The 12,081-nt window shown below is 46.0% G+C and overlaps 1 pseudogene; it reads right to left on the reverse strand.

The window, feature by feature from the left end:
* Window positions 1-3,343: 3,343 nt before the first annotated feature.
* Window positions 3,344-5,535, reverse strand: LOC149686168 (large subunit ribosomal RNA; annotated as a pseudogene).
* Between the last annotated feature and the right edge of the window lie 6,546 nt (window positions 5,536-12,081).

Below are 12,081 nucleotides of genomic sequence, written 5' to 3' on the forward strand. Positions count from 1 at the left end.
TTTATTTTAATATTTAAGTTAATCTGGTTTATCAACTCAAAATGAATAGAGAAAGAGTAGCAAAGTCGCCTAGTGGTGTGTCTGTCCGTTGATACACTAGTGCACCGCATTAGCAGTTCACCTTAATGAATATATTAAAATATTTTTCGTAGTTTCGATTCCTACGGTACTTTTGTAGATATAAAGCTCTGTTTCATTTTGATATTCCAAGAATCTTTTTTATATTATTCTTTGAAATGGTTGTTTACATATTACTTAAATAACTGGTATTGCTAAGTTTTCTAAACATCCATCTAGTGTACAATATCGTGTATTTGTATGCTAGGTTTGCCTAAAATTGCAAATGACCCAATTTGGGTTACTGCAATAACCAAATTTTTTGGGTTTGGAACAACCCCATCCCAAACTTTAGGAATGTTTATTCAACTGCTACTGGGTTATTTTTAAACCAAATTTTAGTTAAAATTCAAATAGCCCAACTCATTTAACCCATGAGTTTTAAGAGTGCAGGATCAGGTAAGGGAATAGCTTTTTTACTTTTAGGTTGAGCATTGGAATTAGCAGTAGGAGTCACCGGCAAAACGAGTACACCTTGTGGAGTGGCTGCAGGAGCACCAGTAAGTGAAGTGATGGTAGGAGGACCGTGATTTGAAGTGGCAGCTGGAACACCGTGTTCGGCGATGGCGGCAGGAGTACCGTGAAAGGAAGTGGCATCATGAACACCTTTTGATGTAACACCAGAAACAGATGAACGGAAGTGTATCCACAGAGGATGAGGGGGATTGCTAGATGTAACGGAAGCCCAAGATGGCGAGGAATTCAGGCGCTCAACCAACTTGTCCTGGCTAGTCTCAAGATACTGGATGCGGTTTTGCAATTCTTCATTGCGGCTAGAAATGCGCAATTGCGAAACTTCTTGGTCGATGACGAGAGACTCGGGTTTAGTGAAAAGGGCCCGAATTTTGGACCTGTCATTGATGGTGAATCTGGCATTAGAGTTGGTAAGCAGAGTTTCTAGGTCCTGTTTTAAGGTCCTAGCAATGTGGATCGCATTCGGAACATGAGACAAGGCCTCGACAAATAAGTCATGGTCATCATTATCAACATTACCACCTTCGTCACAAAGGACACTAAAGGAGTTACTGAGAGCAATCTGGTCAGCAATAGTAAGACCCTGCTGGGTATTGTTATTCGTGCATGTATTGTATCAGTAGAAGTCGCTGAGCCAGCCTCCTTTCTGGACTTAGCAATTTGGGTTTTATTTAGTTTGGAAGCCATAATTAGTTCGTAAAATACACCCATCTACCCCTCCACCCACCACGGAGCCCAACAAGGGGAGTTGCAATTGCAACCCAGAGGTAGTACACGAGTATACCCAGGCACCACAGACGGGATATGACAAACCGCTGTGGACGCCCAGTTGATTGATCCATTACCGGCCAGTAAGGACCATCCGTCTACACCAAGATCAGGACCAAAGAGGGTGTGTTGGCTCGGGGCACCAGCGATTGCAGGGCACCCGTCGCCTCAGCCCACCAGGATTCCGTCACAAAGCTTACGGAACGCCACCCACGGCAAACAGGTGGGACAAGTTTTACACGAGCCATTGTCGAGACCCGCAACCTCAAGAGAGGATGGGTACACTTAGTCTGGCACCTCCACGATGACCAACCGGCATGAGTAGCTCTACCGGCAACGCTCATCGCTTCTCAGGTACACGCAAGCCCCCGCCACCACGTAAAGTTGGTACCCATGGGGGGAGTAAATAGGGACAGTGGGAATCTCGTTCATCCATTCATGCGCGTCACTAATTAGATGACGAGGTATTTGGCTAAAACAATATTTAATTATCACTGAGATGGTTACACGTCATAGTGTGATACCCATCTCGCAGAAGCGGATGGGTATATTGATAGTAACGACCTTATTCAAAAAGTGTAAGAGATACATTAATGAACAATAAGTATTAGTGATAAACAATTAAGGTCGTTAGACGGGTTATGCCCGGTAGTAGTACCCTTGCCGGAACTCCACCATCTCCAGGTTTCCGGTTGGATTTGGGAGCAAGCTCCACCTGGAGACCAGATATTAAAATTATACTACAATTAACTTTATACTACAATTAAAGTTATACTACAATTAAAGTTATACTACAGTTACTCGATATATTTATAGGTAATCCGAAATGTTAAACAACAGTTATAAAATTAAACATTATTGAAATTAATCAAGTATTGGAATGATGTTGAACAGTTAAAATTATACATTACATCGAGGAGGAAAAGACCATTCTAAACACAAAATCCGTTACACATTATGGAGAATATTTAACAGCAGTTAAGTTTGAATGATAAATGATAATTAAAGTGATGTTAAATTAAGAATTATGGGGCAACATGAAACTTTCAAATAGCGAACAGTGTCATATTTTTCTTAACCGAACACAAATAGTGTACTAGTAAAAGAGTATAAACAAAAGTACAGATAAATAGTAACACTCAGATTTAGATGGTCAGTTTATGAACTACAGTTATTAATTGAAAACACGCGACATGAAATAATAATATAAATAAACTACACATTCAAGTACGATATCGACGGTTTTAATTTTAAAGCCCAGACCAAGGCCTAACACCGCACAGGCAAAGATGCCCCGACCCGAGATGGTGAAGGCATGGAATTTAAATTGACGGCCGGGAAATAAACCGAGGAGATGAGCCCGAAATAAGGGGCTGTCATACGTTTTAGCTTTTAAGGCGTGATTGGGGTCGGAGTTTTCCAGCAAATTCCAACGTCAACAACGATAATGTCCGCGTCAGTGACTAGCACCAAGTCCGGTTTAAAGGTCTTCCGCGCACCTGTCACAGAGCAAACCGCGTTAAGCACCGGTTGCTTAAGTTTCGTAAACGTTTGGTCCGAGACAGAGTCATAGTTACTCCCGCCGTTTACCCGCGCTTGGTTGAATTTCTTCACTTTGACATTCAGAGCACTGGGCAGAAATCACATTGCGTCATCACCGATCAACGGCCATCGCAATGCTTTGTTTTAATTAGACAGTCGGATTCCCCTGGTCCGTGCCAGTTCTGAGTTGGCTGTTAGTTGCCGACCGAAACGGTCGCGCCAGGCACCAGACCCAGCACGCCGCGCAGCTGAAATATTCCACGGGAAGGCCCCAACGCTGGTCCGGGCTCACCCAAACCGTTGCCGGCCGGTCTCGCCCAGTCCCGGTGCAGTGCCAGACCCGCTTCGGACCTCAGCCCGATCGGCCCAGCCCTAAGAGCCAATCCTTGTCCCAAAGTTACTGATCGGTTTTGCCGACTTCCCTAACCTACATTTTTCTATCGACTAGAGGCTGCTCACCTTGGAGACCTGCTGCGGATATGGGTACGGTCCGGCACGAAAATCACTACCTCTCACTCAGATTTTCAAGGGCCGACGGGAGCGCTCCGGACACCGCAAGAGGCGCGGCGCTTTACGGAAACACCATCCCTATCTCCGGGCGAGCCGATTCCAGGGAGTCGAATCCTTACAAAGAAAAGACAACTCTTCCCGGGACTCCCGTCGACGTCTCCGAGCTCGTTTGCGTTACCGCAATGTACCCCTGAAGGGGACGATCTCCGTGTCCGGGTTCGGGAATATTAACCCGATTCCCTTTTGGTCACCAGCGGGACTTGCGAATGAGAGGTCCCGCCTCGGAACGGATTTCTCCTATCCCTTAGGACCGACTGACTCATGTTCAACTGCTGTTCACATGGAACCCTTCTCCACCTCAGTCCTCTAGGTTCTCACTTGAGTATTTGTTACTACCACCAAGATCTGCACCAGAGACGGCTCCAGGCGAGCTTACGCTGGGCACCTTCGACGCCCGCCTCTGCACCCCTCCTACTCACCGCGGCTTAAAACACCATGGTTTATTCGGCCGCGGCGGCCAGGTATGGGGTCTACGCTGGAGCGCCATCCATTTTCAGGGCTAGTTGCTTCGGCAGGTGAGTTGTTACACACTCCTTCGCGGATTCCGACTTCCATGGCCAGCGTCCTGCTGTCAATAGCAACCAACACATTTCATGAGATCTCATGAGCGTCTCGTATCGGGCCCCTTAACCCGGCGTTTGGTTCATCCCACAGCGCCAGTTCTGCTTACCAAAAGTGGCCCACTTGGCACTCGCATCCAAGTTGCCGTCCGGGCTTCAGTCGAGCAAACCGGACTTCTCACCCATTTAAAGTTTGAGAATAGGTTGAGGTCTTTTCGACCCCAAGGCCTCTAATCATTCGCTTTACCGGATGAGAGTGCACTCTCCGAGTGGCAGTTATCCTGAGGGAAACTTCGGAGGGAACCAGCTACTAGATGGTTCGATTAGTCTTTCACCCCTATACCCAGGTCTGACGATCGATTTGCACGTCAGAATCGCTGCGGACCTCCACCAGAGTTTTCTCTGGCTTCGTCCTGTCCAGGCATAGTTCACCATCTTTCGGGTCCCAACGTGTACGCTCTTGCTCCGCCCCGTCGACGAGGCGATCGGGACGGGCCCTTGGTGCGCCCACGAACGCGAGGCTCGCGGGATCCCTAGGCAACCGGCCGAACCGGTCTTCACTTTCATTTCGCCTTTGGGCCTATTCAAGACCCAATGACTCGCGCACATGTTAGACTCCTTGGTCCGTGTTTCAAGAGGGGTCGGGTGGGTTACCGACCTACTCGCTGCTGACCACCTGAGCATCGACGAGTGCGAACGGAAACCAGCGGAGATGTCCGGCAGCCGCTCACACAAAGGTGAAACGACAAACCGAACGACAACACCTGTCTCGCCGCTTCGTTCCCGGTAAAGGGAGTGCTCGGCGTAGCCCGCACAGGGCTAAAATCGACCCCGGTCTGGCGAACGCTCACTCGTGAAACGAGCTGGCTAAAACACCGGTAGAAACTCCGCGAGGGAGAAACCACCGGCCACCTTCCGGCGCCCGCTTTCAAAGACGGACAACTTTCAGTGACCAGACCGGTCGCAGCGTAGTTCGAACGGAAGGATATGCGCCAAACGGCCCGCAGCAATCGCCCGCCCGGCCGATCGAGGTCCGCACCGTTAGAGACGAACGACGCACGCGGTCACGTCCGACTGATCCCTCCGACGATCACCTTCGAGGGCCCACCCGTTTACCTCTAAACGGTTTCACGCACTCTTGAACTCTCTCATCAAAGTTCTTTTCAACTTTCCCTCACGGTACTTGTGGTCGTATTTAGCCTTAGATGGAGTTTACCACCCACTTAGGGCTGCACTCTCAAGCAACCCGACTCCAAGGAGTTTTGCTTCCGCCGGAGACCATAAGCGAGTATGGGCCTTGCACCCTCAATGGGCGAGAGCCCCAGTCAGGGGACTTGCGCTTAGGTCAACCTTCGGTCGCGCTACTCCTAAACTCCAAATAGCACCCCCGCCCCATTGGGACGGGCGCTTGGGTGCTGGGCTTCTCCCTGTTCGCTCGCCGCTACTAAGGTAATCTCTGTTGATTTCTTTTCCTCCGCTTATTTATATGCTTAAATTCAGCGGGTTATCTCGTCTGATCTGAGGTCGACAGTTTTAATAAATCGAGGTGGCTAGCGTAACTTCCTATTAACCCGCCCGCAGAATCCTTCGGAAAGAACCCTAGGGCCCGCTTTCGAAAGCATCGAGACGCGTAGCCGAACGCCGTTTCTTACGAAAACAAGCGTAAAACCGACCACGTCGAACGAATTAGATCGAGGACCGAAATCGTTCGAATGACCCGGACCATCGCGAGACGAACTTGCCGTGAAAATGTTTTTACGCATTACTCGAAAGCCGCTCTGGTCCTTATGGTTTTTAAGGCATAGCACGAATCGAAAGTGCGACAACGCCACGGCGAGTCGACGAACGAGACGCAACACTAAATTTAAACCGATCTCGATTCCCGAAAGGTAAACTTTCGCGAACCAAGAAAAACGGTCACCTTAGAGTAACATGTCACCCAATTTTGCTTTAGCGGTTAGCCGAAGTCAAACGGTTTATTAAATCCAATCAACTCAATGTCTTTCAATCTAAACTGTCTTTTCACTCTACTTTACTTAATCTGTTACTTTATAAATTGCCTACATTTATCAAGGACTGTGCGCGGCGCCAATTTTCATTTATTCGTTTGACAACATATGTTGCCGAATTCCCTCACCCGAGAGCGCTGTTAGCTGGACTTAAGGAAATTGAAATGTTTAATTTCCTTAGCTTGAAATTTGAAGTGTTCATTTTCGCGCACGTTTTGGTCCAGCTCGCAATGCCATCTCGCCGTAAAATAGATAGAAAACCCTAATGCTCTCCGATATAGATGCTAACAAGTTTTTAGAGTTTTATTGTCGTGGGAACCGGTCCCTTTGTTCAAAGTTTCTGTTTTAATTGTCCTGATTACCCACATCCCCTCTAGCAGAACAGTTAAAGATATTTTTACTATAACTCTTTAAAACGTGAATGTAATTCTCCAGAACATGAATATTTGCGCGAGCGCATTAGGCCTGATTTGTAAAAATATTTACATACAAAATATTTACATAATATACAACATACAACAAGTACAATCTGATTACCAAATTATATTATTTATACACTCATTTTGAATTTTCAATAAACCACACTAATCGACTTTTCTTGTTTACCTTTCCTAACCCTAACTGATAACGTGACGCATTGTTCCTCAAACGCTATGCAGCGATGTAAATGTGACTGATAGGGCAAACTGGAGTTATGAACTTTGCTCTCTTAAATGAGTCGGTTTTAGTTTGAGCACGCATGGATTTTTCAGGCCTATATTTTTCAAACTTTAAAATATCCTTAATCGTCGCAAGGGCCAGTGGGTTTCAGACGAATAAAAACTATGAGTCGCAAATTTCAAAGTTAAGCTACAAAGAGAAAAAAGGCGCTTGAGGAGATGGAAAATTCTTCGAAAATAACGTTACTCCGCGTGTAGCCCAGCAGGGGCATAGATAATAGATTGTATATAAACGGGGCTCTCCGCTAGATAAGGGGAGTTCCCGGTTAGAGCGAGTGGAATAAAGTTACTTTACCTTTATCTCTTATGTGTTATTCTTAAGCAACGACACTACATTTTGGCGACGGAGGCGTGTCATGTTAAAGGAGAATCGCGCTTAACAGTCGGTTTTACGGTTCGGGGTACGCTATAGTCGCGTTACGGGGATCGTCTTTAACGTCACGGACGCCGGTCAACCATTATGTTCGGGGTACGCTAGTCGCGTTACGGGGATCGTACCATGACGTCCGCCAATTTGCCAGCTCTTGCGCCGTTTACCCTACTCAACGACTCGACCGCTGTAGCTTCACGTTGGGAAAAATGGATTCAACGCTTTGACATCTACTTGGTTGCCATGAACGTCACCAGTGACACGCGTAAACGTGCACTGTTACTTCACACGGCGGGGGATGACGTATTTGATATCTTTTCGACTTTAACGCAGACCGGGACTACCTATGATGAAGCCAAGGCCACGCTCGCGCTACATTTCGCTCCTCAACGCAATACGGAGTACGAAGTCTTCGTCTTCAAACAAGCCAAGCAAGGCGAAGATGAGTCACTCGACGACTTCCATATTCGATTAAGAAAATTATCAACGCATTGCGATTTCCACGACGTATCACGCGAAGTCAAGTCTCAGTTCATAATGGGAGTCAACTCCAAGCGGTTGAGGAGAGCTGCGCTTCGGGACCCAAACTTGTCCATGGAAGATATCTTGAAACAAGGTCGTCTGGACGAAGCAACGGATCGTCAAGCAGCTGCAATGGAAAGGTCGGGACCAGAGACTGGTAAAGAAAGAGTCGAGGCAGTCACTCACAACAAGTTCAGGGGGCCTAGGCGAGAGGAGGCAAGGAAATCAGATCGCATGCCTCTACCACAGGACCAATCATGTCGCAATTGCGGATACGAATGGCCTCACGGAAGAAAAGGTTGTCCAGCCAAGGGTAAAATATGCTCCAAGTGCAAGAAAGCGAATCATTTCGCCAGGTGCTGTCAATGGACACAGCGGGATACACGGGAGAAATCTCACAAGGTCCGAGTGTTAGAGAAAGTAAGCTCGGAGAGTACCAGCTCGGAAGGGGACGAAAGGAACGAAGAGTACATCAACTCAGTAAACAGTTCAGCGACGGACGGGTCACCGAAGGCAATGGTATCACTCAATGGCAAAGACGTGTTAATGACCATCGATACTGAAGCGACTGTAAACGTCATGGGGGAGGAGACTTACAAGAAGCTAGGTCTACCACCAGTGAAGGGAACGTCAGTTGAGCTACGAGCATATGGGTCCAGGAAGCGATTACCGGTACTAGGACGCTGCAAGATTACCTTCGCGACACAGAAAAAAGAAGAAAAGGCATACATATACGTGGTTGGATGCAGGTCGATATCCGTACTGGGATTCAAAACCGCGGAAAACCTTGGGTTGATCAAGATATTGACGGACGAAGTCCAGGAAATTGGAACAATCTCGGAAACAATTGATTGGAAGGCGGTATTTCCGGATCTATTCACCGGAATTGGCAAACTGAAAGGGTACCAGGCGCATCTCCACATCGATGAATCGGTACCGGGGAAAATCCAGCCTCACAGAAGAATTCCTTTTGCGATGAGGGACGTCGTGGAAAAGGAACTGGAACGATTAGAAGCAGAGGACATAATAGAACGAGCAAATGGGCCGACGCCCTGGGTTTCACCGATTGTCCTGATACCAAAGCGTGAACAGAACCAGGAGCTGACGGGAGCTAGCCAGAGAAAGAAGGAGTATCGCATGTGTGTTGACATGAGACTTCCCAACACGGCTATCAAGAGAGAACGTCATATTACACCCACGACTGAAGACATATTGGCCGTAGCCAATGGAGCAAGGCTGTTCTCGAAGATTGACCTGAGAATGGGGTACCATCAACTCGAACTGGATGAGGAGTCAAGGAGGATAACAACGTTTTCTACGCACGTAGGGCTGCGAAGATACAAGCGACTATTCTTTGGGGTGTCATCCGCTGCCGAGCTATTTCAAGACGTAATATCACAAGTCATTGCAGGGATTCCGGGGACCATTAACGCCAGCGATGACATACTTGTTTGTGGACCTTCGAAGGAAGAACATGACCAAAGACTAGAGCAAATCTTACGTCGATTGCAGGAGTCAGGGCTGACGTTGAACGCAAACAAGTGCCTCTTCGGACAGAGTTCCTTGCTTTTCTTTGGATTCGTGTTATCAGACAAGGGAATATCGGTGGATCCAGCTAAAATAACTGCATTCACATCGCTGCAACCCCCAACTACGGTAGAAGAAGTACACAGCTTGATTGGTATGATCCAATATAGTGGAAGATTTATTCCCGACCTGGCAACGATAACGTTCCCGATAAGGCAGCTGTTAAAGAAGGATACGCCGATGGTTTGGACAGAAGAACATCAACAGGCATTCACTACGCTCAAGACTCGTCTAGCTGCCGATGTAAAATTAGCCTATTTTAACCCGAAGTATAAGACGAACTTGGTGGTGGACGCAAGTCCGGTAGGATTGGGAGCAATTCTAAGCCAAGAAGATCCATGCACGAAGACGGTCAGGGAAGGACAATCCATCCGACTATCTCTCACGTCACCCAGAACCCTGTTCCACTCCGGAAGAGAACGATGATTTGGAAGCTTACATCAGCTACATAGTGGACTGTACTATCCCGAAAGCCATTTCCAAAGAAACGATCATAGAAGAGACCCTCAAAGATCCGACATTGCAGACGGTAATCCAAGAACTTGGCAAACTGGGAGGCTCGGGTTCAGAATTTTCCGGCAAAGATCTAACCCAGTATAAGAAGATCCGGAGGGAACTAGCGGTACATGACAGTGGAATATTGCTCAGGGGTTCAAGAATCATTATACCCTTAGGATTGAGAGAGCAATGCGTGGATCTGGCACACATCGGACATCAAGGGATCGTCAAGACGAAGAGGCTACTACGAGAGAGGGTCTGGTTCCCAGGAATAGACGAAATGGTTGAAACCAAAATTAGGAATTGTCTTGCGTGTCAGACGGTGGTAGGGGATGTCAAGGAAGAGCCGCTGAAGATGACCGAATTGCCGGATGACGTCTGGACCAACTTGGTCATGGATTTTGCTGGTCCATTTCCGGATGGCTGTCACCTGCTCGTTTTGATTGATGAATACTCACGGTATCCGGTGGTTCAGGTGGTCACTACACTAACCGCAGCCAACATCCTGGGCAAGATAGAACGGATCTTTGCTCTCTTCGGGTTTCCGGAGAAGCTGAAGACTGACAACGGACCCCCATTCAATTCGTTGGCGTTTACGAAACGGTTAAAGGAGTTGGGGTGCTATCACCAGCGAGTCACTAAACTCTGGCCACAAGCGAATGGAGAAGCAGAACGGTTCATGAGGACATTGAACAAGTTCATCCAAGCTACCCAAGTTGAGCAGAAACCATGGAAGAACGAGCTCAATAACTTTTTGATGGCGTATCGAACTACACCCCATACGACGACGGGGAAGTCACCAGGGGAGATCTTGTTTGGACGGAAAGTAAGATCATGGCTTCCCGAGATGAACACTATAAGGCCAGACGCTATATTCCGGAAAGCCGAGAAAGAGAAGAAAGACGCCATGAAAGTGTACGCAGACAAGAAACGCCATGCGACTCCTCATGACTTCCGAAAAGGGGACTGGGTCTTGGTTCGACAGCAGAAGCATAACAAGCTAACACCTTTCTACGATCCCGAGCCCTATCTAGTCGTTAAAGTCCAGGGGTCACGAGTCACTGCCACTAGACAGGGGAAAACGATTGAACGCAACTGTTCTTTCTTCAAGAAAGTTTCGAAATTCACGTCGAGTTTCAATCTAGATCGTATGCTTGAAAGTTTCCTAACAAAAACAAATATTGCAACCCCAACTATCATCCCATGTTGACACTAACCGCTTTCTACAAGTGTGTATCGCGATTCCTAATTATTTACTTGGATCGTTTATTTACCATCCGAGTTTTTCTATTCCCGTTCACCGACCTCTTTATTTACATTTCTTATCCTTGAAATAGGTCTATCAATAAAGGGAAATTGGTTTAAGTTGAAATAATTTCTAAAGTTTTAGGAGTTATTATATACATATTTAATACTATATTAGAAGTATTAAGTTGAAGTATATTGGCTCGAATTTCTTGAAATATGACGGTAGTACCGTTTTCTTAAATAGTATCCCAACACCTGCTTCAAATCCCATATCATTAACGTAGACCGGAACAGAGGTGTTGGTTATCTAAATATCGACATATTTCAAATTTTAGGAGTTATGATATACATATGTAATACTATATTAGAAGTATTAAGTTGAAGTATATTGGCTCGAATTTCTTGAATATGACAGCGGTACCGCTATCTTAAATAGTATCCCAACACTTGCTTCAAATCCCATATCATTAACGTAGGCCGAAACAGAGGTGTCGGTTATCTAAATATTGGCATATTTCAAATTTTAGGTGTTATTATATACAAATTTAATACTATATTAGAAGTATTAAGTTGAAAAATATTGGCTCGAATTTCTTGAATATGATGGCGGTACCGCTACCTTAAATAGTTTCCCGACACCCGCTTCAAATCCCGTATCATTAACGTTAGCCGAAACAGAGGCGTAGGTTATCTAAATATAGGCATATTTCAAATTTTAGGAGTTATTTATATTCAAATTTAATACTATCCCACTAAATATAGGCATATTCCAACTAAATATTTTCATTTAATATTTCTAATTACATTTCAAACTTTATAAATTATCCCAACTTAAACCAATTTCCCTTTATTGATAGACCTATTTCAAGGATAAGAAATGTAAATAAAGAGGTCGGTGAACGGGAATAGAGAAACTCGGATGGTAAATAAACGATCCAAGTAAATAATTCAAAATCGCGATACACACTTGTAGAAAGCGGTTAGTGTCAACATGGGATGATAGTTGGGGTTGCAATATTTGTTTTTGCTAGGAAACTTGCAAGTAAACGAACTAGATTGAACTTGACGCGAATTTCGAAACATGACGAGGATTTCAA

Source organism: Phalangium opilio, unplaced genomic scaffold, assembly GCF_054372755.1.
Source record: "Phalangium opilio isolate 3A_F unplaced genomic scaffold, DU_Popi_V2 ptg000032l_1, whole genome shotgun sequence".
In the NCBI taxonomy this organism is placed as follows: domain Eukaryota; kingdom Metazoa; phylum Arthropoda; class Arachnida; order Opiliones; family Phalangiidae; genus Phalangium; species Phalangium opilio.